The sequence below is a fragment of the Anas acuta genome, chromosome 7, assembly GCF_963932015.1.
Source record: "Anas acuta chromosome 7, bAnaAcu1.1, whole genome shotgun sequence".
Classification (NCBI taxonomy): domain Eukaryota; kingdom Metazoa; phylum Chordata; class Aves; order Anseriformes; family Anatidae; genus Anas; species Anas acuta.
The window spans coordinates 1,728,476-1,753,748 of NC_088985.1; the positions used below are offsets into that span (position 1 = coordinate 1,728,476).

At 44.6% G+C, this 25,273-nt stretch overlaps 1 protein-coding gene and 1 long non-coding RNA gene across 9 annotated transcripts in view; one reads left to right on the forward strand and one right to left on the reverse strand.

Moving 5' to 3' along the window:
• Positions 1 to 18,533: 18,533 nt before the first annotated feature.
• LOC137859930 (uncharacterized) lies at positions 18,534 to 24,305 on the reverse strand. 2 transcript variants are annotated; one of them, XR_011098669.1, is made up of 3 exons: positions 24,048 to 24,305; positions 22,269 to 22,966; positions 18,534 to 21,940 (listed from the first exon to the last, which is right to left on the reverse strand). It is a non-coding gene; the product is annotated as an uncharacterized lncRNA (long non-coding RNA). The 2 variants fall into 2 exon arrangements; XR_011098668.1 differs by having other exon boundaries at positions 18,534 to 22,966.
• Positions 24,306 to 24,328: 23 nt separating this feature from the next.
• SGMS1 (sphingomyelin synthase 1) overlaps positions 24,329 to 25,273 on the forward strand; it is an 83,466-nt gene continuing 82,521 nt past the window's right edge. For 3 of the 7 annotated variants that reach the window (XM_068689499.1, XM_068689496.1, XM_068689498.1), the window contains exon 1: positions 24,631 to 24,771. The gene's annotated coding sequence lies outside the window, so the exon portion shown is untranslated. Of the gene's footprint in view, positions 24,454 to 24,630; positions 24,772 to 25,273 lie in introns of those variants that run through there. The other 4 variants (XM_068689500.1, XM_068689502.1, XM_068689497.1 and 1 more) reach the window with 2 other exon arrangements.

The window sequence follows — 25,273 nt, forward strand, 5'->3', positions numbered from 1 at the left end:
TATTTTAAAGCTAGGTATATATATAGGAGTAGGTATTTTAAAGCTTCAGGGGCAAGTTACAGGCTATCTGTTAAACCAGCTCTGACAGCTGTCGCACAGTGATAGTGTGCAGGGCTACTTAACAGGATTCTGGGTGGCCTTGGGAAAAGAAACAGTACTGCGAGGTAAATCATCTTGTTGGAGTCTTTGGCCTGAGCCTCCTGAGTGTGAAAGGTTACTTCTCACCAAGCTGAAATGGAGACCTCTAGGGTATATAATAAAAATTGTTGACAGCAAGGATTCTGTTCTGTGTGTTTCACAGAGACGTATCTAAAAAGGGATCAGTTTTGTGATCTCTTAAAACCGAGCAGCGAGCATGTCAACTGTCAGCAAATTAATCTTACTTGAGAAGTAATGCACCCAGTTATTCTGGTTGGGCTTCTGTTTCAGCTGTGTCTCGGTCACAGTGCACAGCACTTGGCTGTTTCTGTTGCTGGTCATAGCCTGTTCTTCTGAGCCTTGCACAGATTGACGCAGCTACTGGGATCCCTAGCCAGTTTAGTAAAGTACCAAGTAAGCACAGTGCTGACAGGCAGCGAGGTTTGGCATTTGCAAGCTAAGTTAAATTTCTGTCTTCTTTTCAGAGATCAGGAATATTCAAAACAATGTCAACTTCAGAACAGAGGAGCTGAGTCTGATTATCAGAACACATAAGATAGTTTTGAACAAACGCTTACCAACCTAACAATATGTTTGCAGTTCCACACGCAATATGATTAGTTCCTAGAGTTTTATGTCATTTAAAAAATATTCTCAGGAGTGTTTTCATGCCCAATGTTAATTTACACCAGTGTTCTTCATACCGGTTTCTATCATGACGTGTATCAGCAAGACGCTCCTGCTGTTTTGAAGCTACACTAAGGATACTAAAAAGGGCAAACAATCTCACGGTGATTCAGAAGATGATCTCCCCAGTAAGGTGGAACAACCGCTGTGCCCTGTTTTAATTGCTAGTACATTCAGCAGATAAACAAACCATGATTTCACTGGTCACGGAGATGTGTTGCAAAGGGCTCAGATTAAACATGGAAAATGTAACTTTGTGTGAGAAGGTGATGCTAATAACTAGTTATTAAAAAAATGCCTACTGTATAACACAGTGGTAATCAAAATCGGTGGGACAAATAAAAGTGTTTTGATATTTTGTCTAGTATAGCTCTTTTCATAGATTCATAAAATCACAGAATGGTTTGGGTTGGAAGGGACCTTAAAGGTCATCTAATTCCAAACCCCTAGTATGGGCAGGGACACCTCCCACTAGATCGGGTTGCCCAAAGCCCCACTCAGCCTGGCCTTGAGCACTTCTAGGGATGGGGCATGCCTAGAAGCTTCTCTCAGCAACCTGTTCCAGTGAGGAACATCACTTATGTTTTTAGATCTCTTAGATGTTTGAAAATACAGAGTGTTAATTTCAAGTGTGATTAAATAAAAACTAATATATGGTGGTAGTTTCCTTTCTGGAAAGGGAACTCTATGACTTGAATTCACAGTGAAGACAGTTACCCCTGACCATGATCTCTAACATGCTCCTATCACTCCTGTTCCTCTGGAAATATCTAATTTAATTTATTGGTTGTGCATTTTGGATGTCTTTCAAATGATTTTTTTTTCTATGTGTCTGTTCGGGAAAATCTTATCAATACCATTTTGTTCTATGAGAAGCCACGTCTAGCTACTTCCCCTTCTGAAAGGGTGCTGAAAATATTGCTTTTCTTCCTTCAAGGCTTTTTATCACATCTCTCCTGAAAACAGCTCCAGTTCATACCCCAAAACTCTGGATAAAGCATTTCCATAGCAGCCAAGTTACCATTTTCATCCTCCATAAGTATTGTGATATCCCTTTTTGATCCTTCTTTGTCTTTTATATGTTTAAATAATAAGAAAAAATATATAATTATGCCTGCTCCAAATGCTTTTATAACCGTATCAAATTGTTATCTCCTTTGTTCTTCATCTTTCTCACATTGTTTCTTTACAGGTTCAAGTATGATGATGCTGTGGGTGTTTAATTTGTAAGTCACATTTCCATTCCCTGGCATTTTTTTGTTCTTTTGTAGTGCAGTCAAATCAGTTTCAACGAACTGACCTGCATTATTTTCTTATTTCTGCTGTGGATTTTCCTTACAGGCACATCAGTTTCCAAACCAAGCTGTATTCAAAATGCAACTGAGTAAGTTAATGCATTAACCTTTTCTGAAAACACTTTGTTCCTTATAAAGCCTTGTTCCTCAGTGCTTTGATGGCCTGTAATTACCATTAATGCCAATATATTTCTTAAGCAGCCAAAGGCTGGGGAAAGCATATTTTAATATGTCCCCATTTAACTGTATGTTATTAGCTGCTCTTTTTAGGAGCAAAGGAACTGTTCCCATTACCAGTCTGAACATTCAGATAATTCAAATAGCACAGAATTCACTGCCTGCGGCTGTAGAAGTGAGGGTTGGTTCTCCATTTCAGCTTTCTTTATAGCACTTTTAAAACCGATACTATTAATTACACAGTCCAGTGGGGAAAATATGTTGGCCTCTTACTTTTGTGTTCTTCTTTCTTTCTTGTACAACCTGTCCTTTTGTCTTCACTAATTTTGAGGAATGGATCTCGAAGAAAGAATCTCTTCCTGCTGGCTGCCAGCCATGGCTTTAAGGAGAAGAAAAGCTGTTGTCAACTTTCAAGCTTCACAGTCCTGGAAGCGGTGCTGTTTGGGCACTCTGCCCTCACCATTGGGTGTCATCTTCAGAACAAGGTTTGCATAGGCTTCAGCAGAGATAGCTCAGAGTAGAAAGATACCCACTATTCATTTCTGTGTCTATTTGTTTCTTCTCTGTAAGTAATGGAATCAATTCAACTTCTGAAGGCAGAAAGCAAACTCAACAAGATCGAAGCACACTGCATACTCCAAACAACCCAACTCTATCTTATTCAGCCAGATGAACCCTGGGAATGTGCTGTGCTCTCGTTGACAGTGGAGGGGCTGCTGGCCAGGGCTAGGCTCAGATGCCAAGGCACAGGCAGTAGCCCAGGTATTTACGGGAGGTATGTTACCGTTCTGGCTCTTGGTCAGAACAGAAGATGTGACCAGGGGTAGAGATGAGGGTAGAGATGAGATGAGATGAGATGAGGGTAGAGTAGAGATGAGATGACGGCGAGTTTGATCCGGCATAAAATGGGTCAGAAAGATGAGGTGATGGGGTGAAGACTCAGAGCAGGCAGGGTGCTGGCTTGGAGCAGCTCAGCGTGCATTTGGGTCATGACTTCACACTCAGAGACGGGGCACTGGCACGTTACCTTTGTCTGCTTCTTGTGCACTCCATTAATGTCAGTGATAACTGAGATACTTTTATTTCTCCAGTGAGGTGGGTGACCCTCTTTCTTGTGATCTTTGCTGGCTCACATGCAGCTGCTTGTGTTTGTACTCAGCAAGCAAAGCTGAGTTTCTGCTGCTGCTGGGTGAGATGGCAGCATCTAGAAACCCAAGCTGCTGATCCTGTTAGGCGGATCATGTCCCTGCTCTAGTGCAAAGTTGTGTCAGCAGAGTGGTGATCAATATGGACTCATGTGTTTGTATCCTAAGTGCAAAATTGCTTTAATCTGGTGGCGCCAACAGATCCTCTCTGCTTCTTTTGAGAGTGTGGGCTTTTCAGAGGCAATTTCTCTTCTCAGGGAGTCCTTTGTCTTCCATGCATGTGAAGACAAAGTACATATGGAAAGGGATGGGATATTCCCTCTGAATTGTGTGCCGTTCCGGTGTGGGACTTGCAGCACTGCAATGTGTCAGCAGTGGTCAGCAGGAGGTCTACAACCAGGCTGCTTGTTCTGGAGATCACCTTCCCACTCCCTCACTCTCATTGTGAAGGGTGGCTGCTTTAGAGCTGCTCACAGTATGATCTCCTTGAAGCTGGGATCAGAATCTTTCCCCAGAGCTCCCTGAGGCCTGCTTTTCCATACGGCTGCTTCATTTAATGGCATATAATTAGGGTGGAGCCACAGTCTGCTTGCTGATGGGCAAGGCCAGTTTTGACCTCAATTAACCTGGAGTCAGCCTACATCTCTATAGCTGTGCTTACATCTCTGTCCTTGTGGCCTTTTGCCACTCTGCTTTTTCAGTCATGCCCAGCAATCGGGATATCAGTCTGGTTTGGTCGCATATGGGGAGCACAGTGCTCTCTGAACCCTGGAGTGTTATGACATGCCTGGGATCATGGCTCAGGTCTCTTTCTTCTGGCATTACATTACTTAAAGAGCTTGATTGTACAGCTGTGTCGCAACGGGACTGTACATCACATGGCTTGTTCTCCCAGAAAATATAGAAACCTCTGGGATCATAAGTGGTTTGACCTTGTTTCAAGCAGACTTTCTGGTCTTGCAGTGTGGCTTCACCCTCTGTGGGCAACTAGATCGGCATGGCAAACCCATAATTATGTGGCTTGTCCTCCGGGAGCATGTCAAGCCCTTCCAGTTCTTGATCAGTGTGATCCCATATAGCAAAGACACTCAGGCCATGGAATGGCTCAGAGTTTGAAAAAGGCAGAGATAAATTCAGAAACACTTAAAACCCAGCCAAGTTGGGTTTTCCAAAAGAGTCAAAATAAAAGTTTCTTTTTACACATAAGCAAGAGGAGAAATTTCACAATGTAGATGTACATGTATGCTTGATATAAAAGGTATGAAAGATAAAAGGTATATTTCTGGGTTGTATTTTCATCAAATAGAAGGCAGAAAAAAACGTTAAAGATACTATTCACTTAAGGCAAGGGACTAGTTAGAATAGTGAATACTGGAAGAATTGGTAAGTGTAATAAGTAATCCAGTGGGACCATTTTTTAGTAATTTCTCAGACTGGTTTTGGCCTTGGATGCCTAGGAATCAGAAAAAGTATATTTCAAGCAAAAGTCAACACAACTTTAGGGGATGAGATCTTCTGCCCCTGTAGACTGTTTTTCAATAAATGTTGAAGGAAAGAATAATTAAGATATATTCAAAATGGAATAACATGAAAAAAATATTTTATTGGCTTTATAGTTTTTGTATGGTATCATATAGGGTAGTTATTGAGGAAGAGAAAATGAAGATGGTACAGGTGGCAGGCCAAGAGCATTACTGTTAAAACTATGCTACTAGCCCAAAGGAATGATACCAGTGGGCTTCTCAAAGACTGGTCGTAGCCCTGGTCACATGTAATACTTCCAGTGATCCATCAGTTTCAAAACAGAAGGCAACTGTAATAATGAAGTTTGCTAGCAGCACAAAGATTGGCAGTGACCCATGTGCAGAGAACAACCAGCTGGAGGTGGGCTGAAGTTTAGCTGTGAAAGATTGCGCTCTTGTAGCAAACAATGGGGATTTCTTCCATATGCTCATCAGCTCAAAATAATAATTTTATTATTAAAATTATAATAATTTTATTAGATTATTTTATTCTTTTTGCATTTTTACCCATATTTATTATATTATTTTATTATTAAAATGAAAAATAATAAGGGGGAGAAAAGCTTGAACAGACCAGCTGATCTCCAGGCAGCTGGGAACCATCCTTGCAGCGTGGCCATGTAATGGCAAATGCGAGCTTGAGCTAGGTCAGAAGAAACGTTAGCAATAGAGATAGGGAAAGGTTAATGCTACCCACAGCAGGGACTGCTGTGATTGCATCTGGAAAGCTGTATAGGAGTGTTGGCCATCCACACTCACATTGCTGCACATCTGGGATGTTGCCCATCTCAGGAGAGGCTGGGCTGGGGGATGTAAGCTGGACACAAGTAAATGTGGGCTGAATGTTAGGAGGTTTCTCATTGGGAAGGGGCAAATTCGGGACCGGCCTTGCACAAGTAAATGTAAATGACCTGCCTGACCTCAAGATAAATTTAGCAAGCTTGGTGAGAGGAAGGAGGTACTTTGCCTTCCTGTGATAGCAGATACTGAACAACCTAAGACAGGATGCTTTGGTCCTGTGCCCTGTTCTCCTGCTCCTAACCAGAGAAGGCAGGTAAGAAGCACACAGCACACTTTTACAGCCAAGCTTCTTGGACAAGAGAGCAGGGGTGTTATAGTGAGTGCCGATAGCGTGACTTTCCCTACCCAGTGCCATTCATCCCTGCATGAAAAGAGGGACAGAAGAGCTTTGAAAGAGCTTTAGTATAGTCAGCATCAGGAATCAGTGCGAAACAAATCCAGCTGTACTACACTGCGTTTGGAGCCACATCTCGTTAAATCAGCCTGGATGAACTGGAGACAGGGGCAATTTGCCAATGTATTCAGCAGATCTACAGTCATGGCTGGTCAGCAGCTTTCTAAAATTACAACAGTCATCTAAGACAGATTTTCTTCATGACCAAACCACCTTTTTAATAGGTTCAGTAAATAAAATGTACTCTGGTAGCATTTTTTCTCAATCATAAGGCAGTAAATTGCCCTTATGATACTATTTTTAAATTCCTTCTGCATTTTCCATTGCTTCTCCTAAATAGTATAATCTTCAAAAAAAGCAATGACCACCTACATTATCAAAAGGAAAAACTATGCCAGTTTAACTTTTACCTGCCAGTGGATGTAAGGAGGCCATTTTACAGATATTTCTCATGGCCTTCAAGAAGTTACAAGGTAATTTAAGTTCCATTCAAAATCTCTTTCCAGCCTGGACTAGTTAACTCAGCCTCTATTTTATTTTTTTTTCCTCCCCATGGGAAATAATAACTCACTGCTGGCTCACTTTTCTTTTTACTGCCTTATTTTGTGAAGTTTAGCTTTCCTCTCATCTACATTTGAGAGATGATGAGGCTTTAGGAAACCCGAGGGATTATTATACTTGCCAATGCCCTCACACAAGAGGAGAAGCAAATTAATTCTTAGATCACTTCAGAGCCAAAATGAAGACAGATACTCGCTCTGTCCTCCCAAAGTCTGCAGCATAGTAAGAAGTACATCAGGATTACAGTAACAAGGGCGGTCTGTATCTGTATGACTGTTGATAAATCTGGTGGAGGGGCTGCAAGGAGAGGCTGTGGGAGCTGGGTGCACAGAGCTGCCATCCTTCAGAGTACAGGGCACCTCTCCAAAACACTTCAGGTGGGCCACTATGAATCAAGCTCACTGGGGAAGTGTGCAAATTTGGTGGGTCTCATATTTGAATCAAGAACTGAACTTTCCCTAAAATGAAGGCAAGATCCAAGCCTGTTTCCCAGCTCACACTCAAACTGCAAATCTGTTTTCCACGTTCACAGTTTGTTTAGTTCTAGTACTTGTGTATTTAGCTGTTTTGATGTTTTCCAGGCAGTGTGGGTTGCAAACGAACCATATAATCCATGCGCATTTTTGGAAATGTTCTGCTCTATCCAAAACCAGGCTGAGACTGATGGCAAATAGAGCTTTGCTGAGGAAAGATGCTGATTTGCTTTGCAGCTTTGCCCAGAGCTCAGCTGATGCTGACTGCATTTCAGAGCATTGATTTCAATTATGTGAATGAGCTGGCACATCGGTCATAGGGGCCTTTCTTTTAGCACCATTAGCAGTTGCAACACAAAAGGAAAATGAACAGAAAGAGGCATTCAGCTGGGGTTAGCTGAGTCTTAGTCTTTTGTCTAGAAAATCCTTAACTTCCCTATTGAAGTCTATTGTAACAAATTAAAAACTTTTCTCTGTTTTCCCCTCAAAATCAGTTCGTGTCAATAATGCTTTTAGCTTGGATAAAGGAGAAGGACGTTGAAGGTTGGATTTACTATTAATTAAGGTAAATTCATTTGCTGTTCTTTATGCAGTGTTGAAAAGTACTGCACAATACAATAAAGGTGCTCAGGGCATGGGGCTAAAGAGAAGAAGGGTAGAGAAATAGTGCTAATGTATAAGGAATGCTTTCTGAGTTGTGTGCTGAAAGATAAAAGCAATAAAAGTCATCCTATTTTGTTTATACATTTATAAAGAATCCACTCAAATGCAAAAGGAAAAAAAAGAATTACTCAAGAACACCCTGGGGACATGTCACCTTTTTCAGGCTCCTGTTGCATTGCAGAGGTCAGAGCCAAGCTCTTCTTGGCCATGACAGGTGATCGCAGCTCCAGGGGGCTCGGGCTGGATTTGGGAAAACCTTGTCCCAAAGTGGGGAGCAGCCCTGGGGCAGGTCCCCAGTGAGGTGAGGGAGCTTCATCTCTGTCTGCCTAGTGAAACACCAGTGGCCTTAAAAATTTATGCTTTTTCGAGATAAATATATAAAAAAAAGTGAAAAAAAGAAGATATTTCCTTTGGTAATTACTCAGAATGCATACAAGGCAAAAATAATGTTCTGGGAAAGTTTTCCTTTGTTGATACCGACATGGTCAAGGAAAGAAATCTCTGTGGATGCTCCTGTACATATACAATCTGTACGTGGTGAAAAGATGCTTGATAACATAGTCAAAATCATTTTTCTTCTTGGTTTCTTTCAGGGATTGTGAACATGATTGTGTTTTAGTTGAAGGCTGTCACCTTTGGCTGGTTGATTCAGTAGGCTACAGTGTCACAAACAGCAAGGTGTTGCTTTAAGTCATTGCTTTTATGACTGAGGAAATGATATTGTGCAGAACAGCAATTCCTACTTCTTTTGCCTTTCTTCACATTTATCCTGATTGAACATCTGTTTCCTTCACTCATGTCAGAGTAGAATCTATTCTTTATGGCAGATTTCCCTCACTGGAATTCATTTTCACATTTGATATGTCAACAGCTCATGGCTGCATATTGATATTTTGTAAAAACTTTTATTTAAAACGCCAGGATAATGATTTACTTTGCTTAAATATTTGCCACTGGATCCCCTTTTACTAAGACACTGACTGCACATTTTCATACACAAACATGAAATAAGGCTATTGAAATGCAGCTAGATCTGATCCTTAGCATTAGTTATACAAAATACTAGTACTGAAAACCATAATTTGGCAAGTTTCAACATTTTTACTATATGATATGATGTCACATAGTTTCACTCCATTAACATGTACACCTTGAGACTGTTCTTCAATAGATCCCCGACCTGTGGCTATAGAATAAATTCACTTGGAAACTGATTTAGTATTAAAAGGGAGTCTGATAACCATTTATCATAGTAAAAGCAATTCCTTAATCTATATGAAAAACAGCCACCTACAATTATCCTTCAGCAATTTAAAATGCCAGTTGAGGCCCTTTCTGACACAGAAAATATATGTCTATGTGCACGGTGAAGATATTTAATGATCACATGTTGCATTAACTGGATAGGAAAATTAATCCCGTCCAATGTAAAAGTATGAGTTTCATTAGCTGAATCAAGATGAATGTGACATTCCCAGTGGGTGAGTCTATTTTGGGGAAATCATGAGGCTGGAATAAGATTAAAATAACAAATGTGGCAGTTGGATCGTGTTGCTAACTGTAAAATATTCCCCCTGAAAAGGTTGCAACTTGTTCCTTTTATAACAACTCTGTTTTAGCTCCCCTATAATTTTGGACTGAGAAATTCCAGCTCAACTTGGAGGTCAAAGGAGAATGTCTTACTACAAACAGAGTTCTGTCTGTTTATGCAGAACAAATTTACTAAACAACCTTGTTGGAATGGTGACGTCTGCCTTCTTTACCTCACCTGAACTCCCAAATTATCTTTAAACTTTTCCTAATGTAAAATTCCATTGCAACATTGTGCTCGGGTTATATTTGAAAAATAAGTCAGCTGTACTCAGGCAAAGCATTTGGTTGTCTCATGGACAATTTAAAGTCAAGCTGCTCCCTCTGATGTCATTGTGCTTTCACTCTGATTAGTAAACACAGAAGAGAACACTTGCATACTGCATGAGTAAAAATCCTGCCGGGGCTTTTCTGGTCACACCAAAGCTGGCAGCCTCAGTATGCTTTTGTAGCTTCTGTAGCCATCACAAATCTTCCTGCTAATGCACAAGTATTTTCTTACTAGTTCATTTAATGTGCAGAAATGATTTTTGAATTTGAAACTATCACATTACTATAATAGTGATTTTAAGCCCCCTCATATTCTGCGTAAGAAAAACACACTTTGCAAAAGCTTTGATTATGTCAGCTGGTGTTAGAGACTTCCTCTTGGATAGCTTTGCAGTGCTGATAGGCTTTATTTCCCAGATGAAAGCTGTCTGCCCTGCAGCGTTTGACTCCTGTGTGGATATTGGCACTTGGCTCCTGAAGCTGCTGTGAGCAAGGCAGGTAGAGTCAAGGAGCCCATTAAAGTACGTGTGGTCTGAACAAGGGCTAATTCATTACCAAGAATAACTTTGAACTGACACAGAAAGTCAGCGCTTCTTCTTGGCATGGGAAAGCTGCTTAATTCTTCCAGGACCTTAGAGTGTGTTATTTTTAGATGAAAATAATCATGGGCTGTTAAGCACAAAGAGAACCTGAGACACAGAGAAGCCCTGTGGCACCGTGCGTGGTGCTGGGAAAGTCTCACTGCAGCAGTTTTACGCTGGCGTAGATGTATGAGCCTTCCCGTCTGGCGCTGTATGGCCATTCCTCCACAAACTAGATACACTTGTGTCACCCAGGAATGACAAATTGCCATTTCCAATTTCCAATTACCCTTTCTCAATTGATTTGGAAACAAAAATGTGAGCTATTTCTGGAGACAGAAAGGAGACATTAGGAGTCAGCAGAATTGCTTCAGTTTGTTCTTTGTTCTCCATGGAAATGACTATCTTACCCATATACAGTTCTGTATTCGAAGGGGAGGAGAAAGGGATCTGTTCTAAGCCATTTTCTAGATATAGCTGTAGATCTCTGATGACAGAGCTGGTACTGAAGTCCTTGTACTTGAACTGAAGGCATCAGCAAAGCAGACCAACACTGAAAAATACTTCGTCATTGCCAGAAGTATTCTGAGGAGACGAATTGGGTGAATCAGCTGAGAGAGAGCACTGTGGCACGGCGACCTCGCAGGAGTGCCAGGCCAGAACCCACCAAACTTCCCAAAGGAGAACTTCAGGACAGATGCCAGTTCAATACACAGATTTATCCTGAGACCTCCTTGATCCCAATGGTAAGGAGTGGTGCTGGGGCATGCCATCGCAGTGGGAGCTGCATCCTCAGATGTGGATGAGCGGTGGGTCGGAGGTCTGAGTGCCGGGCAGAAGAAGACCCAGAGACCAGCTCAGACAGTATCCAAGAAATGCTTCAAAAGGCATCAGAAAAAAAAACCAACAAAACAACACATTGAGCTCCTACTGAGGCTTCCTATCCAGGGCAAGGAAAAGATGTGCTTTTATTGGTACATAGTTTGGAAGGAAATTTTTGCAACTGTGAACTTGGCTCTCCGAATTCCAGCACTTAGCTGTTCTCTGTCACACTTGTTGCAGGAACAGCCCTCAGGCATGGAGATAATAAAGCTGTTGACGTCTCAGGATCAGTGGGTTTTAAAATAAGCCAGAGAAGTGCCTTTGTAAGGGAAAAAACAAGTTCACCATATATAAGGGGAAAGTTGCAACATTTTCCAACAGAAATTGATGTGTCCTGGGCTTTGCTGATGCCAAGCAGGTCAGGGCTGGAGCTAACTCCTGTGAGCAGGACGTGGGGTAGAGACCCCATGAGGTCCAGCACTTTGGTGACACCGTGATTCTGTAAAAGAGACTGTTCCATGCATGATCCTGGTCCAAATCTTAAATAATAATCTAGAATGAACTGTTTGATCCCCGGACATTTTGCAGGGATATAAGCAATACTGTCCTGACTGCAGCACGTGGCCTGTAGCAATGCATCTTTACAAAGGATAAACATTAATGATGCTTTTTGCAAATGCGCCTATCAAAAATTGTTGCAGGAAGCACGGCCGAAAGCACGACAGACACCAGCAGAGTCAGATCATGCTCCATTTTATTGCCCGAATAGCCCAACTTTTATAGAGAACTTAACAGGGGTGGACAGTGTTTCACACAAGATTATTGGTCAAAAGCACTCAGACAAACAACTGCAAGAAAACAACCCCACCTGCAAGAAAACAACCCCTTGTGTTTAGCAGTCACATAGACCTTGTCCTTGAAGCCAGCTACTGGTAACAATATTTTTCTGAGTTCCTCAATTGGGCGATGTGGGAACACTGTCATGGGAACTTCTCATAGTTGCCCTGGTAGCTTGGTTTGCTCAGCTACAGCAAGCCATGGGATTTTTGCTGTTTCAAGAAATCCCTCAACAATTCCCCCTTCTTCTTTTGAGCAAACCAAGCCCGACACAGCAGTTTTACAAGTGACTCTTTAGCTATACTTACAACACACAACGATGATTACCACCACCATAAACCAAATTCTTAATCCCCTTGTGACTAAACCCAGCAACCATCTACACCTTGTTTCAAACAAGTCAGTGAACCATTGATTGAAAGGATTGATACCATACTGAATCTTTCTCATATGCTCTTTCAGGAAAGTAATGGATTTGTGAATTGACTCATTATGATCAGAAAGGTTTAAACAGTACATTCCCTTAAAGTCCTCACACCCATTCCTTTGAGCCAAAAGCAAGATGTCAATAGCAGCTTGATCCTGTAAAAGCAGATGTCGCAGACTATTTTGATCTGGTAACATCTCCTCAAGTATCTCTGTCGTGGCATAGGCTTGCCTCTCGGCCCAGCATTCCAATTTTTCTAAGTTGTTACGTGCGGCCGCAGATGCCACTCCAGGCACTGAAATTGCTAATGCCGCTCTAGCTGCAACCCCACACAATTCAACATTATCATTGCAATCCGATGCAAGCAATGCCCATTTATGTCTGGTGATCTCACGCCACTGTAGCAAGCTAGGAGCAAATACAATGAGTTTATCTAAGTAACATGGACATCTGACAGCATTTGCAGGGATGCCTTGCCAGGCCCCATCCCCACAAATCAGAAGCACATCAGGAGGCAAGGCCAAAGCTGTACAATTGTTCCAAACACTGTAGTTGTTACCCCTTGTCTCCATGCTATAAACTCCTAAACCCTGCTTAGCAGCGTCATTGTAATCACAGGTGTTATTTGTGTTTTTGTACCGGTATGGCCCTTTCCCAGTTCCTGTAGCAGGATTCATCTGATAGCCACGGCTACGTTCACATTTGTAGCCACCTTTCAGGTTGATACAGATTTGACTACAGATACCAGGGTTTTGACATTCATCAATTCCACAGTTTCTCTTTTCTACAAACTCAAACCCAGCTGGACAGTCACATTCATTTATGTTGCATTCCTTTAGGGGCTCATCACCCCAGTCCTTGCAGTCTCTCTGCTGGTTACACACTTTATTGATATCTATGCATTCTCCACTTCTGCACTTGAATTTGCCAGGTCCTGAGCACTGAATAACATCGTTACAGTTTGCTTCATCAGTGCCATCCAGACAGTCTCTCACACCACTGCACTGCCTTCTTCCGTGGACACAGTTCCCATCTTCACATCTGAACTGGTCTGACCTGCAGGTCTGAGAAGGGCAGTTAATTTCATCACTTCCATCCTTGCAATCAGGATCTCTGTTACAGTCTTTTTCACCATTACATTTCCAGGACACCAGGATACACTGGGTTGACTGAGGACCACAGCTGATTTCATTTACCCGACATGTTCTCATATGACACAGATCAGCACTCTCATCAGACCCATTTTCACAGTCCGGATCCCCATCACACTGCCATCTGTTTGGCACACACTGACCACTGTTGCACACAAAGTCAGATTCAGCACACGTCTTCTTCACACAAGCACTCTCATCACTGCCGTCTGAGCAGTCTTCACATTTTGCTCTAGCACTGTCGGCAGCAGTGCACAGGCAGGTGAGGGCGAGCAGCAGGCAGAATGCCCCACAGTGCGGCAGTGCCTGCCGCCGCCCTGCACCTATGTCACTTATGCTACTCCTATTACCCGTGCTGTTAGTGTCAGTGGCATCCTCCTGGTACCGTTTGTGTCTTTGCCGCCCCTTACTCTCCCCCTTTTCTTTTTGCCACTGACCATTCACCACAAATGGATGAGACACATGATTACTAGTTAGGAAAGAGAGTGTAACGTCTGCTATATGGCTGCAGGCAGTGCCAGCTGCAATCCTAGAAGCTGTTTGTGAACGAGCCTGCCGGTGGTCATTTGGCAGTGTAATCTGCGTCTCTGCACTCCTGCCCTGCAATAGAGCTAAATCGTCATTAATAGTCCGTAGAATGAGGCAACCCCACGGAATGTTATCCAGAAACCAAGTTATAACACCGATCTGGGGACGAATAGTCCTTTTTGCATTGCAAGATAAACCTCTTATAAAAAGAATGCCAAAGAGAAGCAGCACAGCCGCCGCTGCCTCCATGGTTACGTCAGACAGGCTGCAGGGTCCTGATGTCCGCCCCTCTGCTCTGTGCCGACTCGCCACACGGTGAGGGTCGGCTGCCGTTGTCCACTGATGCCTCTGGTCTCCCGTAGCAACTCGATCTCGGATGTCCCGTATCACACCGTGATCACGTCAATGTCCCGCGGCCCTCCGCAATTCCACGTCTCGCCGCAACTCTATTTCCCGCGGCCCTCCGCAATTCCACGTCCCGCCGCGAAACCCCGTTTCCCACCGTTTTCACGCGTCTCTCAGCGGGAGTACCGCGTCTCACCGTGAGGCCTGTGTACCGTGTGTCCGGGCCGGTGTCCGGTCTGCTCAAGCGCCGGTCGGATGGGCGCTCCGAAGTCCCGACGGCGCGGCGAGATCGCGGCGCCGCTGGTCCCAGCGCCGCCGGTCCCGGCGCCGCTGGTCTCCTGGTCTACCTGCGTTCGGATGTGCCGGCGCCGCTGGTGTCCCGCTGCGCTGCGATGTTTGCCCCGGCGCCGCTGCGATGTCCGTGCTCGGCTGCGATGTCTGCTCCGGTGCTGCGATGTCCTGCTCCGGTGCGATGTCTGTTCAGGTCCTGTTCAGGTCTCCCACTGCGATGTCCTGTTCAGGCCCTGTTCAGGTCTCAGCCTGTTCGGGCGCCATATGTTGCAGGAAGCACGGCCGAAAGCACGACAGACACCAGCAGAGTCAGATCATGCTCCATTTTATTGCCCGAATAGCCCAACTTTTATAGAGAACTTAACAGGGGTGGACAGTGTTTCACACAAGATTATTGGTCAAAAGCACTCAGACAAACAACTGCAAGAAAACAACCCCACCTGCAAGAAAACAACCCCTTGTGTTTAGCAGTCACATAGACCTTGTCCTTGAAGCCAGCTACTGGTAACAATATTTTTCTGAGTTCCTCAATTGGGCGATGTGGGAACACTGTCATGGGAACTTCTCATAGTTGCCCTGGTAGCTTGGTTTGCTCAGCTACAGCAAGCCATGGGATTTTTGCTGTTTCAAGAAATCCCTCAACAAAAAATACTCTGTGGTAACTCCTCAAGCAGCACTTGTTGCAAATTTAAGCTTGTGACATTGTGGATTTGAAAGGAGGATGCTGGAGGGACGGCACTGGTCTCAGTTTTACAGCCCTGTGGCTGCTCCATCCCTTGCCCTTGCAGCTGGCTGCTGCCCTGCTAGGTGTCACTATTTCTACAGCTCAGTAGGGAAGAAACACGTGAGATGCCCTGGGGACTAAGTGCATCCATCTAAGAGCAGGGCCGAGCCTTTCTGTTTCTTGCACCTGGGGTTTTGTCACATTATCAGGAAGAGATGTGCATTTTCACCCATGGTTTTAGCCTCTGTCCTCCTAGCTCCAAAGGTAATGAAAAGGAGTTTAAATAATCATGGTGTTTTTCCCTTTATAAGTAATGCAGCAAAGACTGAATTTGGGCTTACACCACAAGTGATATGTTCCTACCGAACACAGGTCTGTGCAGTGGGGATGCTCTGTGCTCTGCTCCTGCAAATGGTAGAGCCATATCTAAAAAACAAAACAAAACTAACCAACCAACCAAACAAACAAACAAGAAACCACAAAACAGAAAGCTGACTTTTTTAAAGCTTCCTATCTAGGTGCTTATTTCACTGCTGCAATGATTGCCCGTTCTCTTGCATGAGGTGTTTTTACACACATAAAAGCTTGGTCTTGCAAACTGACCCTCTGTGAAAGGATGCTTGCATGCTGCCACGGACAGGCCCAGGAAACCAAGTGAGTGCAAAGGGCTGCCTGTGTACTCACTCTGCTGGACAGGGCCAGCCTGACAGGAAGCAAAACCACCTTTTCTCTCCTTTACTCAGCAAGGTGAAGGGTTCAACAAATCAGAGGCTAGGTTTGGCCCACTGGTGCTGTTGCATATAGGATTTAGAAACTCTTACATGGAGAAAAATGTTCTTTAATCAGCATCTTTTACTTTATTGCAATTAACTCTGATATGCTAATACTGTCTTACTGATTACAGATCATAAGCTTTGCTCTGATAGTCCTGAATTACTGCTAGGATAATGAGATTTCCATTTCTAAACGGCCTGTGCGTTCCATCCAAATTACATCTGTATTCATCTACGTATCAAATATGAATTATTCTCACAAAATTTACATCAAACATCCTGTTTCAAAAATACTATGCCACACTCAGTTAAAAACAGCTTTCCTGTGTTTTAGCACTCACCTAAAATACTATTATTATTAGCCCTGTGTTATTATTGCTGTGTATTTAAGCCCAACCCAGCCACAAGCCCTGCCTTCACTTTTTGCGGATGTCTCTGGGGACAGACAGCAACCATGCCACCTGGTAGTCATCCATTGCCTTCACAAAGACCTGTTGAGGGAACAGGACAACCCCTCCTGGCCTTTAAAAAGGAAAGAAACTTGTAGAAGGAATCCTCTGTCATGCACAGAGTGAATCTCCTGTATATCAGGAATAGCAGTGTCTATGCTGTAAGGTGAGAGCAGAAAACCTGATTTGGCATTTTACAGTGAAAGGGGGAGAGGAAGAGGGAGAGAGAGAGAGAAAGAAAAAAAAAAACTGTATTATGATTTGTAATGCCTTACACATCACTCTTGCACCAAGGAAGCACATTCAGTAGTGATATCATGGCAGGTGAAGCTCTGAAATCAAATTACTGCTGCAGAAATAATTGCTCTTAGCCCATGACTGGAATGTGCCATGACAGCAGTGTCGCAGCAAAGCAAGTGCAGCAAAGAAAACAATTGCCAGGAGGTCTGACAGCGAAGTCGCTGCACTTGCAGTGGTGCTTGGTAAAGCCATGTGAAGTCCCCTGCTCCCCATCTGTTTCCCAGGCAGCAGTGTGGGACTGGTGTGCGCAGCCCGAGCAACAAGAGGCATTGAAGCTACTCACACCTTATTTTAGGATGGGGCTGCTCTGTTGACCTTAGCTTTAGGTGACCTCTCATGATGCCATCTCCGTGATCTACATTTTTATTCAAAACCTCTTGCCTTGCCGGCTGACACGTTACCTGGTATCACAATTTTTTGCGCCTGTCAGGAGCAAGCCTGTGCTTTGACCAAATCGAGGGTCTTCAGATTTATTTTTTTCCCTCTGTCTAATTCTGAACAAAGAGGAAAAAAGTTTTGCTTGCATTGTATCAAATGTTAAAAAGAAGGTAGCCATTATTAATGAAATTACAGCCTTTCCTAGCTGTAAGTTACCATAAAATCGTATCTGAGGTAATGTAATCTCAGGGAAATGTAATACACTGCAATCTCAGATTCCAGCAAGAGGCCAGACACGATACATACCCCCTTTCATGGTCTTCACATTAGCCCAATTTGCAGAACAAACATATTCAACCTTCAGCCCTAGTGCTGTGACCCGTGAATAATGCTTCTAATAGGATTGACACATCTGACCAGCCCTCCGGGACAAAACTCCCCTTGAATTCAGTGTGAGCTGCTCTGGTTCCTGTGTTTTTCCAGCAAAACATCTGCCTACCAACTCCTCCGAGAAGGACTTGCAGCCCAAGTAAGGGAAGGTCAGAACCACAATAAAATTGGGATGACCTGTAGTCAAAATGTGATTTGTAGCTCCCTTTTCTTTCTTTAGCAGAGACATTAACAACCTTTTTTTTGCAGCGATAAATTTTCTAGGCACCTGGCAGAGGTTAGTCTCTCTCCCATGCTTGGCAATGGTGAGGGGGTTCTGTGATTTTGACCTTTATATAGTTTACACAATGATTCTCTTGAAGTAATGTATGTTAGGCCCACTTGGATTTTGGTTGTAGATCTTTAAGTTACTAAAACTCACCATAAAAATGAGAACCTAGGCGTCAGCTTTTCCCCTTGCATGCTTGCTTCTCCCTTGCTGAAGGGAGATTAGATTATTGCATCTGGAGGCTGCTACAGTGCAAACTGTGTTAACACTGAACCCATAATAAAGCTCGTCCTCACTTGGAGAACCTGGTGCCCTGAAGATTTATTTTATGTATTTATCAAGTTGGTAAAAGGACCTTAGGCTGTTTTATGAGAGAATTCTGTGTGTCCCCAAAAGGTATGGGGAGATCTGGACAGAGAATTATTCTGTTAAAATGTGTCCTTAATTTCCCAGGCAGTGCTGCCCACGGCATGACAGCAATGACAACAGTGGTGCTGGGAAGGGATCTCTGGAGGTCTCCAATCCAGCCCATAATAGATCATGACAATCATAATATCTTTATTATTATTATATTTATTACTAGAGTAAAAAGAGGTTTGACTTAGAGACCTTATTGTAATACAAGTAATACAGTTTATGTGATGACACAGGACACAAATCACTCCTCAGCTTTAGGCAGCATGTTAAACATTAAAAAGAAAAGATAACTACTAAACCCACTTTGTTCAGTTTCGTGCTGAAATCATTCTTGCTATTCAAGCTATTCAAGAAACAGGAATTCATTTTTTTTTAAATACAGATATTTTTCTTCCTTTAGACTCACTTGAAAAGCAAGTGCTGCCCCTACTGGGAAAATTGAGAAAACCCAGTTTGAGAAAGAAAATTGTGCTGTCCCTGGTTGCCAGCATCACAGTAGGACAAAATCCACAAAACATTTTGAAATGGAAATTCCAAAAATCACGTGAGGTGAAGAATAAATAGTTGGGTGCAACCACAGAAGCCTCCAGGATCAGATCCTGAAACTGAGCATGAAGGAGAGCTTTGCTCCAGACAGGTATTTTGGTCTCCAGCTGAGGCGACTTGAAGATGACCTGGAGACATTGTCCTCTTTTTCAGTGTGACTTGGGGTAGACAGCAGGTTGAGGGAAGGGAGCGTTCCCCTCTGCTTGGCACTTGGCTGATGACACCAAGATATTGGGGCTGGTTTGGGGCTCGCAGGGATTGCCAGACAGGAGTGAGCCCAGGGAAGCCTCAGAGAGGTGGAGGCCAGGGTGTGCAAGGCGAGGCTTCAGGATGGGGGCTTGCTCAGCTGCAGGCAAGGAGGCACCGGGGAATTCCCTGCAGGTATCTCCCTCAGCCCAAAAGGGTCCCGGAGATGCTGGGACCAGATGCTGCTCCCAGGGGCACAGGCACAAGCTGCAGCATGGGCCGGCCCCGGGGAAACAGCCCTTCTTGTGCAAGCAGGGCATTCCTGGAACTGAGTCAGAACTTGTCTTCCTTTACTGTAACTGCTTTGACCCAATAAATCTGCCTTCTTACGGCCTCTGCCACGTTGCAAAGTCAGCCCTGAGCACTGCAAAGCCATTTCTTCCTGCTCTCCCATGATTTTTTGCACACAGCTCTGGCAACAAACATGCTGGCAAGAAGCGTAAGAAGAGCATTCTTTGTGTTACTTCCTCTGCTGTTTAAAGCTGGGAGCTGACTGGGGAGAAATTGTGAAGCCTCCCCTCGTGGCTCCCTGAGTCACTGCAAAGCCACAGCTGTGTGACTTCTGCTGTGAAATCCCATCCGATCACTGCTGATTTTGTAGAGTAAGGTTTTCTTCTTCTTCTTCCAGCTCCTGCCCACAGTCCAGCTGAGATAATTTAGTTTTAACCATTCTGTAATTAATGACTCTTAGGCTCCTTACAGAGCCCTGTGCTGCAGGACCTGCCCAAGCGTGCTGGCACGGTCTGCAGGGAGGAAGATGCGGCAGAATGCTGGTGGTGCCAGCTCCAGTTCAGACTCAGCTGATCTGTGCTAAGCTGTGTGTGTATGGAAAAAAATACAATTTACCTCTTTTGGGAAGCACAGGATTTTACAAGGAAACAGAGGAGAATGTCTTAAACTGGGCTTGCCCTGAGCCACGCAACACAGCAATGTTTGAAATCCACTTTTACATCTATTTTATTACAGTTAATGTTGCTGCTGTACATCTCCTGTGCCTGCTGCTACCCTCCTACACGGACACGGTAACAAAGTGCCCTCTGTCAGCCACTTTTCAACTCCATGGCAGTGACACACCATAGAGCACATACCACCACTGGTGTTAAAATGCTCCCTCCAATTAGAAAGCACAGCTGAACAAATTTGCTCCATGAACTGGCATCAGGGGTTCAGCTCAGGTGAGCTGCAGTGCTGTTCTGATGAGAAGTGGAGTACGGCATGGGAATGCGTGGTGGGTTTCAACAAGCCTCACCATGAGCACACGCTCTCTCCTTGAAAGATGAAGTAATGCAGAACATCGGAGCCGAAGGACAGAAGAGGGTGAGGGACACAAAAAGTCTGGGAGCCTCTGTTCTCAGGAAACGTGCGCTGGGGAGAGCAGTGGCTGCAAGTCCTGAGCACCTGGGACTCCCTGCTCAGACACTGGATGCTCTGGGCAAGTCAACTGCAGCCCTGCACAGTTTGCTGCTAGTCTCTTAAAACTCTGTATGTCCTCATTGTTTGCCTGTTGTCCCCATCTGATTCTTTTTTTATTTCCTTCTTTTACCGTCTTTCATGTTCCTTTTTAAATTTTTCCTTCTTCTTCTTTCTCTTTAAATGGGGAAATGGTTACTACTGTCCTCTTACGCATTTCTCATTTTGTTTCAAAATGTGAAGCCTTTTCCCCTAAAGAAATATGCTGTTTTAATCAGCAGCAATCACCCATTAAAACCAGATTAATTAATTTAAGAAATTAAATTATATATTTTTCTAATGATCTCAAACAAACAGGAGGAAAACTCTGCAGTCTCCGATTTATAATGCTGTTTGCCTGCAACACATTGCTAATACCACTGCTGATCTGAGAAGATGACATCATTTCACCATTAATCTTTTGCTACAATAATAAAATAGCTGGATTGGAATTTACTGTATCCTTTGGAAACAGATATTCTGGTCTCTTTCATGCAGAGGTAAAAACCCACAACCTTATTCTACAGTTTCTTAAAACCATCGCATATGAATGCAGTGTGTCCTTTGACTCTGTTAACAGTGTATTTATTTATTTTTCTCTGCTGCTGATATCTTTCCCATTAACGCTGTTTGCCACCAACAGGGGAAAGGGACAAAGCCCATGACACTGTGCAATGAACTCAGAGCAATGTCCACTCCTGCCAGGCTTTAAAAAATGTCTCAGTACATGCAACCCCACCTAACTTCAGGGGTAGCTTAAAATTACTGAATAAATGAGGTATTTTGATAGTAAAATGTAGGCACAGAGTTAATGTCTTTGAATGTTAAGTGATGTAATGGATAAAGCCACTAAACAAGTGATGCAACCTAAGTAAATGATGCAGACTGATCCCAAGTGATGTTAGAAGTACCGTCAGTGAGTAAATGATGCCATATGGTAATGAAGTCTCATCATCAATGATGACAGGGTGAATGGTCGTTGTATTACCGAAAGATGTACCTGTGGTGGGGTGAAGAAGATGCCGTCCTTGGGCCCTCTGTATGAGTGAAGCTTAGAAACTGGCAAATTGAAACTGTTGTTGATGGAACTGATGTTCTCCTGGCACAGCAGTGTCACCGAGGAGGCGGGAAATAACTGCAGCAAATATGTGAGCATGGTCCTCCCCCTGTGAACACTAGGTGTGTTCTGGGTTGCTTTCCATGCTGTGTGATACCAAAAAGGGAGGGCAGTTTATTAGTCCCACTGACCCTAACTCAGGGCCTCCGTCACAGGGTCCAATTGGTCTGGCTGCAAACTTTTGCTGGAAAACATTAGTTTGGGTTGTAAATGTAAATGGAGGTAGAAAGTAATCTGATTTCAGAATTAGCTTAATAGCACTTGCATGCTATTATCATTATTTTAGTATTATAGAAACATTAATTTACTTTAGTATTAGTTCATTAATAAAGTATTAACACAGTATTCCATATTAAAATATGAACTGAATTTCTTAATAATTGATCAGCGATTCATTTATTAATGATAGTGATCTACTAGCATGTTAGTGTTGATTCATTAATATGTACATTGATTTTGATTAATTGGTTAAATTGCTATTCATGCTTATAAAGTTATAAACTTATTGCTACCATTCAGGGCGCTTCATCTAACTAAAAACATGATTCAGATTTTCATATGAATGAACTCCTTCGGGACTGGTAATCTCCTTAGCATCCTAAAGGTCTCTTCTTGAGGGATATGATAAACTCGGGTCACCACTAGAAAGAGCAAAAATTAAGAGAGAATGCCTCCAACGTTTTATTATGATTTAAATAGCTTCAGTTCTTTGCTCTTATTGTTAAATGAGGCAACACCTATCTCGGCAGAGCCGAAGGGGGAGTCAGAGCTATCACACATCATCCCATTCCCCTCTGGCGCTCAGGTAAGGAGAGCCAGCCAGCCAGCGTGGCTTCCAAGTGCCTGGAGGAGAAATGCCAGCTAAGTGGAGCTGTTGGTCATCCCCTCCCACTCCTGAAAGGGCATCTCCTGTCCCCAGGGGTCCCCACAATGATGTCAATGATGTTATTTGGCATCCATGCAGTCTCTTGGCATCCCCCCACTCCTGGTACCTCAGGAGTGGCGATAGCATTGCAGGAGAGGTAGCTTTCAGGATCCCAAGAGGATCAGAAGGATTAAGCCCAGGCAGCAGCCTGGGACAGCTGTTTGTAAGCCTCTCGGACAGCCCTTTGTAGTTCCCAACAGGGAGGTCAGGCTTCCTAGGAATCAATTTGCACCGCCTTCGGGTTCATATTATTTGCCAGAAAATGACCATGCCGGGGGAACAACCCTGGAAAAGGGGAGTTTATTATGATTACCCTGGGGGAAGTGGCAGCTACAATGTTAATCCTATTATAGCATCAGTGGGATGAGGTTGCAAGAAGTGATTGTCAGTGAGAAAACAGCACCCTGCCAAAAAGCAGAAACTCCTCTTAGGAACATACCTGCCTTGATAGCATTGCAAAAGGGAAGCAAATAAAAAGATATAAAACATTCCCTAGCCCAGCATTGCTTCCAGCTACTCTATTCAGACTCTATTTTCCTATTCTGATGAAAAACATGGCTTTATATTTATCCCACGAGTGCTGAGCACAGATAACCAGTTAAAAGCAGGGTTGTAAATAATTTGCCTGAGAGGAATGTCAAGTAAAATCTCATGCTGGACTTCCCCGTTTTAAGAAACTGCAGTATTTGGTATTTCTTTACAGAGGAGCAGGACACTGAGTAGAGAGAAGCTGAAGGTGAGAAACAATTATCAAGAGGAAAATAACAGAAACAAGTTGTTTCACCTTCCCCAGTGCATATATTACTATTTATCCAAGCTTACCGTTTATTTTGTTTGGGTAATGTCTGCAATCACTCACTGATTGCAATAAGTCATGAGGCTTTTATTGTTGTTATTATTACATATTTCTATACATTTATGTGCTCAGATCAGCAAAAACTGTCTCTTACTGGATGCCAGTATAACATGCCAGCACATCCAGTCCTCCCTTGTGTGTTTTCATTCACCCACTGCCTGGGCGAGGGGTAGCTGGGTGCAGTGCTGCTCTGCTGTCTCTGTGACCTGCTGCCTAATTAATTGGACAGGTAACAAACACCTGCTGCCTAATTAATTGGACAGGTAACAAACGCCTGAAGTGCAGGAAAAGTTTCAGTCAGACCTCGCAGATCTTCCCACACCAAAGAACAAAATCCTCAGGAAGCTGGGCTCAGCTCTCATGGCTAACGCACTCTAAAATGGCTTTGACCTGCATTTTGGGTAGGAAAAATGTATTTTGCTGTTCTTTAACAAGAGGCAGATTTTGAAGTGAAAGGTTTGAAATAGGATGTGTTACTAGCGTTCATGAAACTTAAGTTTAATCACCTACCTGTTTTGGAGTAGACAACATACAGAGGCCCTCCCTTGCTGTGTTGTTCTGTGAATTTAAGTAAGATTGTTTAAAAACAGCTGACTTCTCCCAAGATCTTGGCGCCGGGACAACTCAGGTGAGCAGACGCCAAACAGACTGGGGAGTCAAAGGCAGACTCCAGAGGCTGCTCCAACACCAGGTGGTGCCAGGAGCAGGAAAGGTGTGCCATGCCGCGTTCACACCGGCCCTGGGGTGCCTTTCCCCTGCCAAAAGGTGCAGTTTCCCTGCAATTTCCCCTCCTCGCAGATGAAGGCGCAGGCGGCAGCCGGCTGGCCTCACGCGTCCCAGGATGGGGATTTCCTGCACACTCAGCTGCTCGGAACAAGCCGCGTCGGGTTCCTGACTTTTATTTTTACAGCTACACGTAGGTTCTCGGGAAGCTCTGAGGCGGCTTATTTCGAGAAAAGCGGCGATTTCCCGTGCTAAAGGCGGCCACAGCCCTAAGCGGGACCGAGCAAGGGCTCCAAGCTCCAGCCTCGCAGCCCCTACCCCCGGCCCGCACAAGATGGCGGCGGGGAGGTGACAGGGCTCTTACGTGAGGCGCTGCCCCGCCCGCTCTGCCCACCGCCGCCGCCCGGGACACGGAGCCGCCGCCGCCGCCCAGGGGACCCGCCCGGCAGGCGGCCGAGCTGCGCCGAGCTGAGCCCAGCTGAGCCCAGCGCCGGGGGCACGGCGCCGCCCGGTGAGCAGCGAGCCGCGGGGCCGGGAGCCGAGGCCCGGGGACGGCGGCGGGGGGCGGCGGGGACGGGAGCGCGGCCGAGTGGCGCAGCGGGGCTGGGCCCTCAATCCGCAGGGAGCCGAGCCCCCCCCCGGCCCCGTGAGGTGCTGGCGAAAGGCAGCTGCCCCCCCCCTCCCCGGAGGGCTCAGAGGGCAGCCGGGGCCAGGTGTGGGGCTGAGGGGAGCCCGGTGCCCCTGCGCCCGGTGGGGTGAGGCGGCTGAGCGGGGTGGGGGCCCCAGGCAGCGAGCCCGAGGTGCGGGCGGTGCTGCCCGGGGGGCTTCGGCGAGGCAGAGCAGGAGAGGCCTCGCCTTCCTCCGTGCCTTGACAGGTGAAGGCAGCGCAGCTGGTTTGCTGGAGAAATTGCTCGCCGACGTGGGATTTTTGGCCTGTGATGTGTGTGGCTGTCCTTTACGCGTTGCTGCTGCGTGCCTGCTGGAGGCCCGGTTGTGAGCGGGGTTTCTAATCC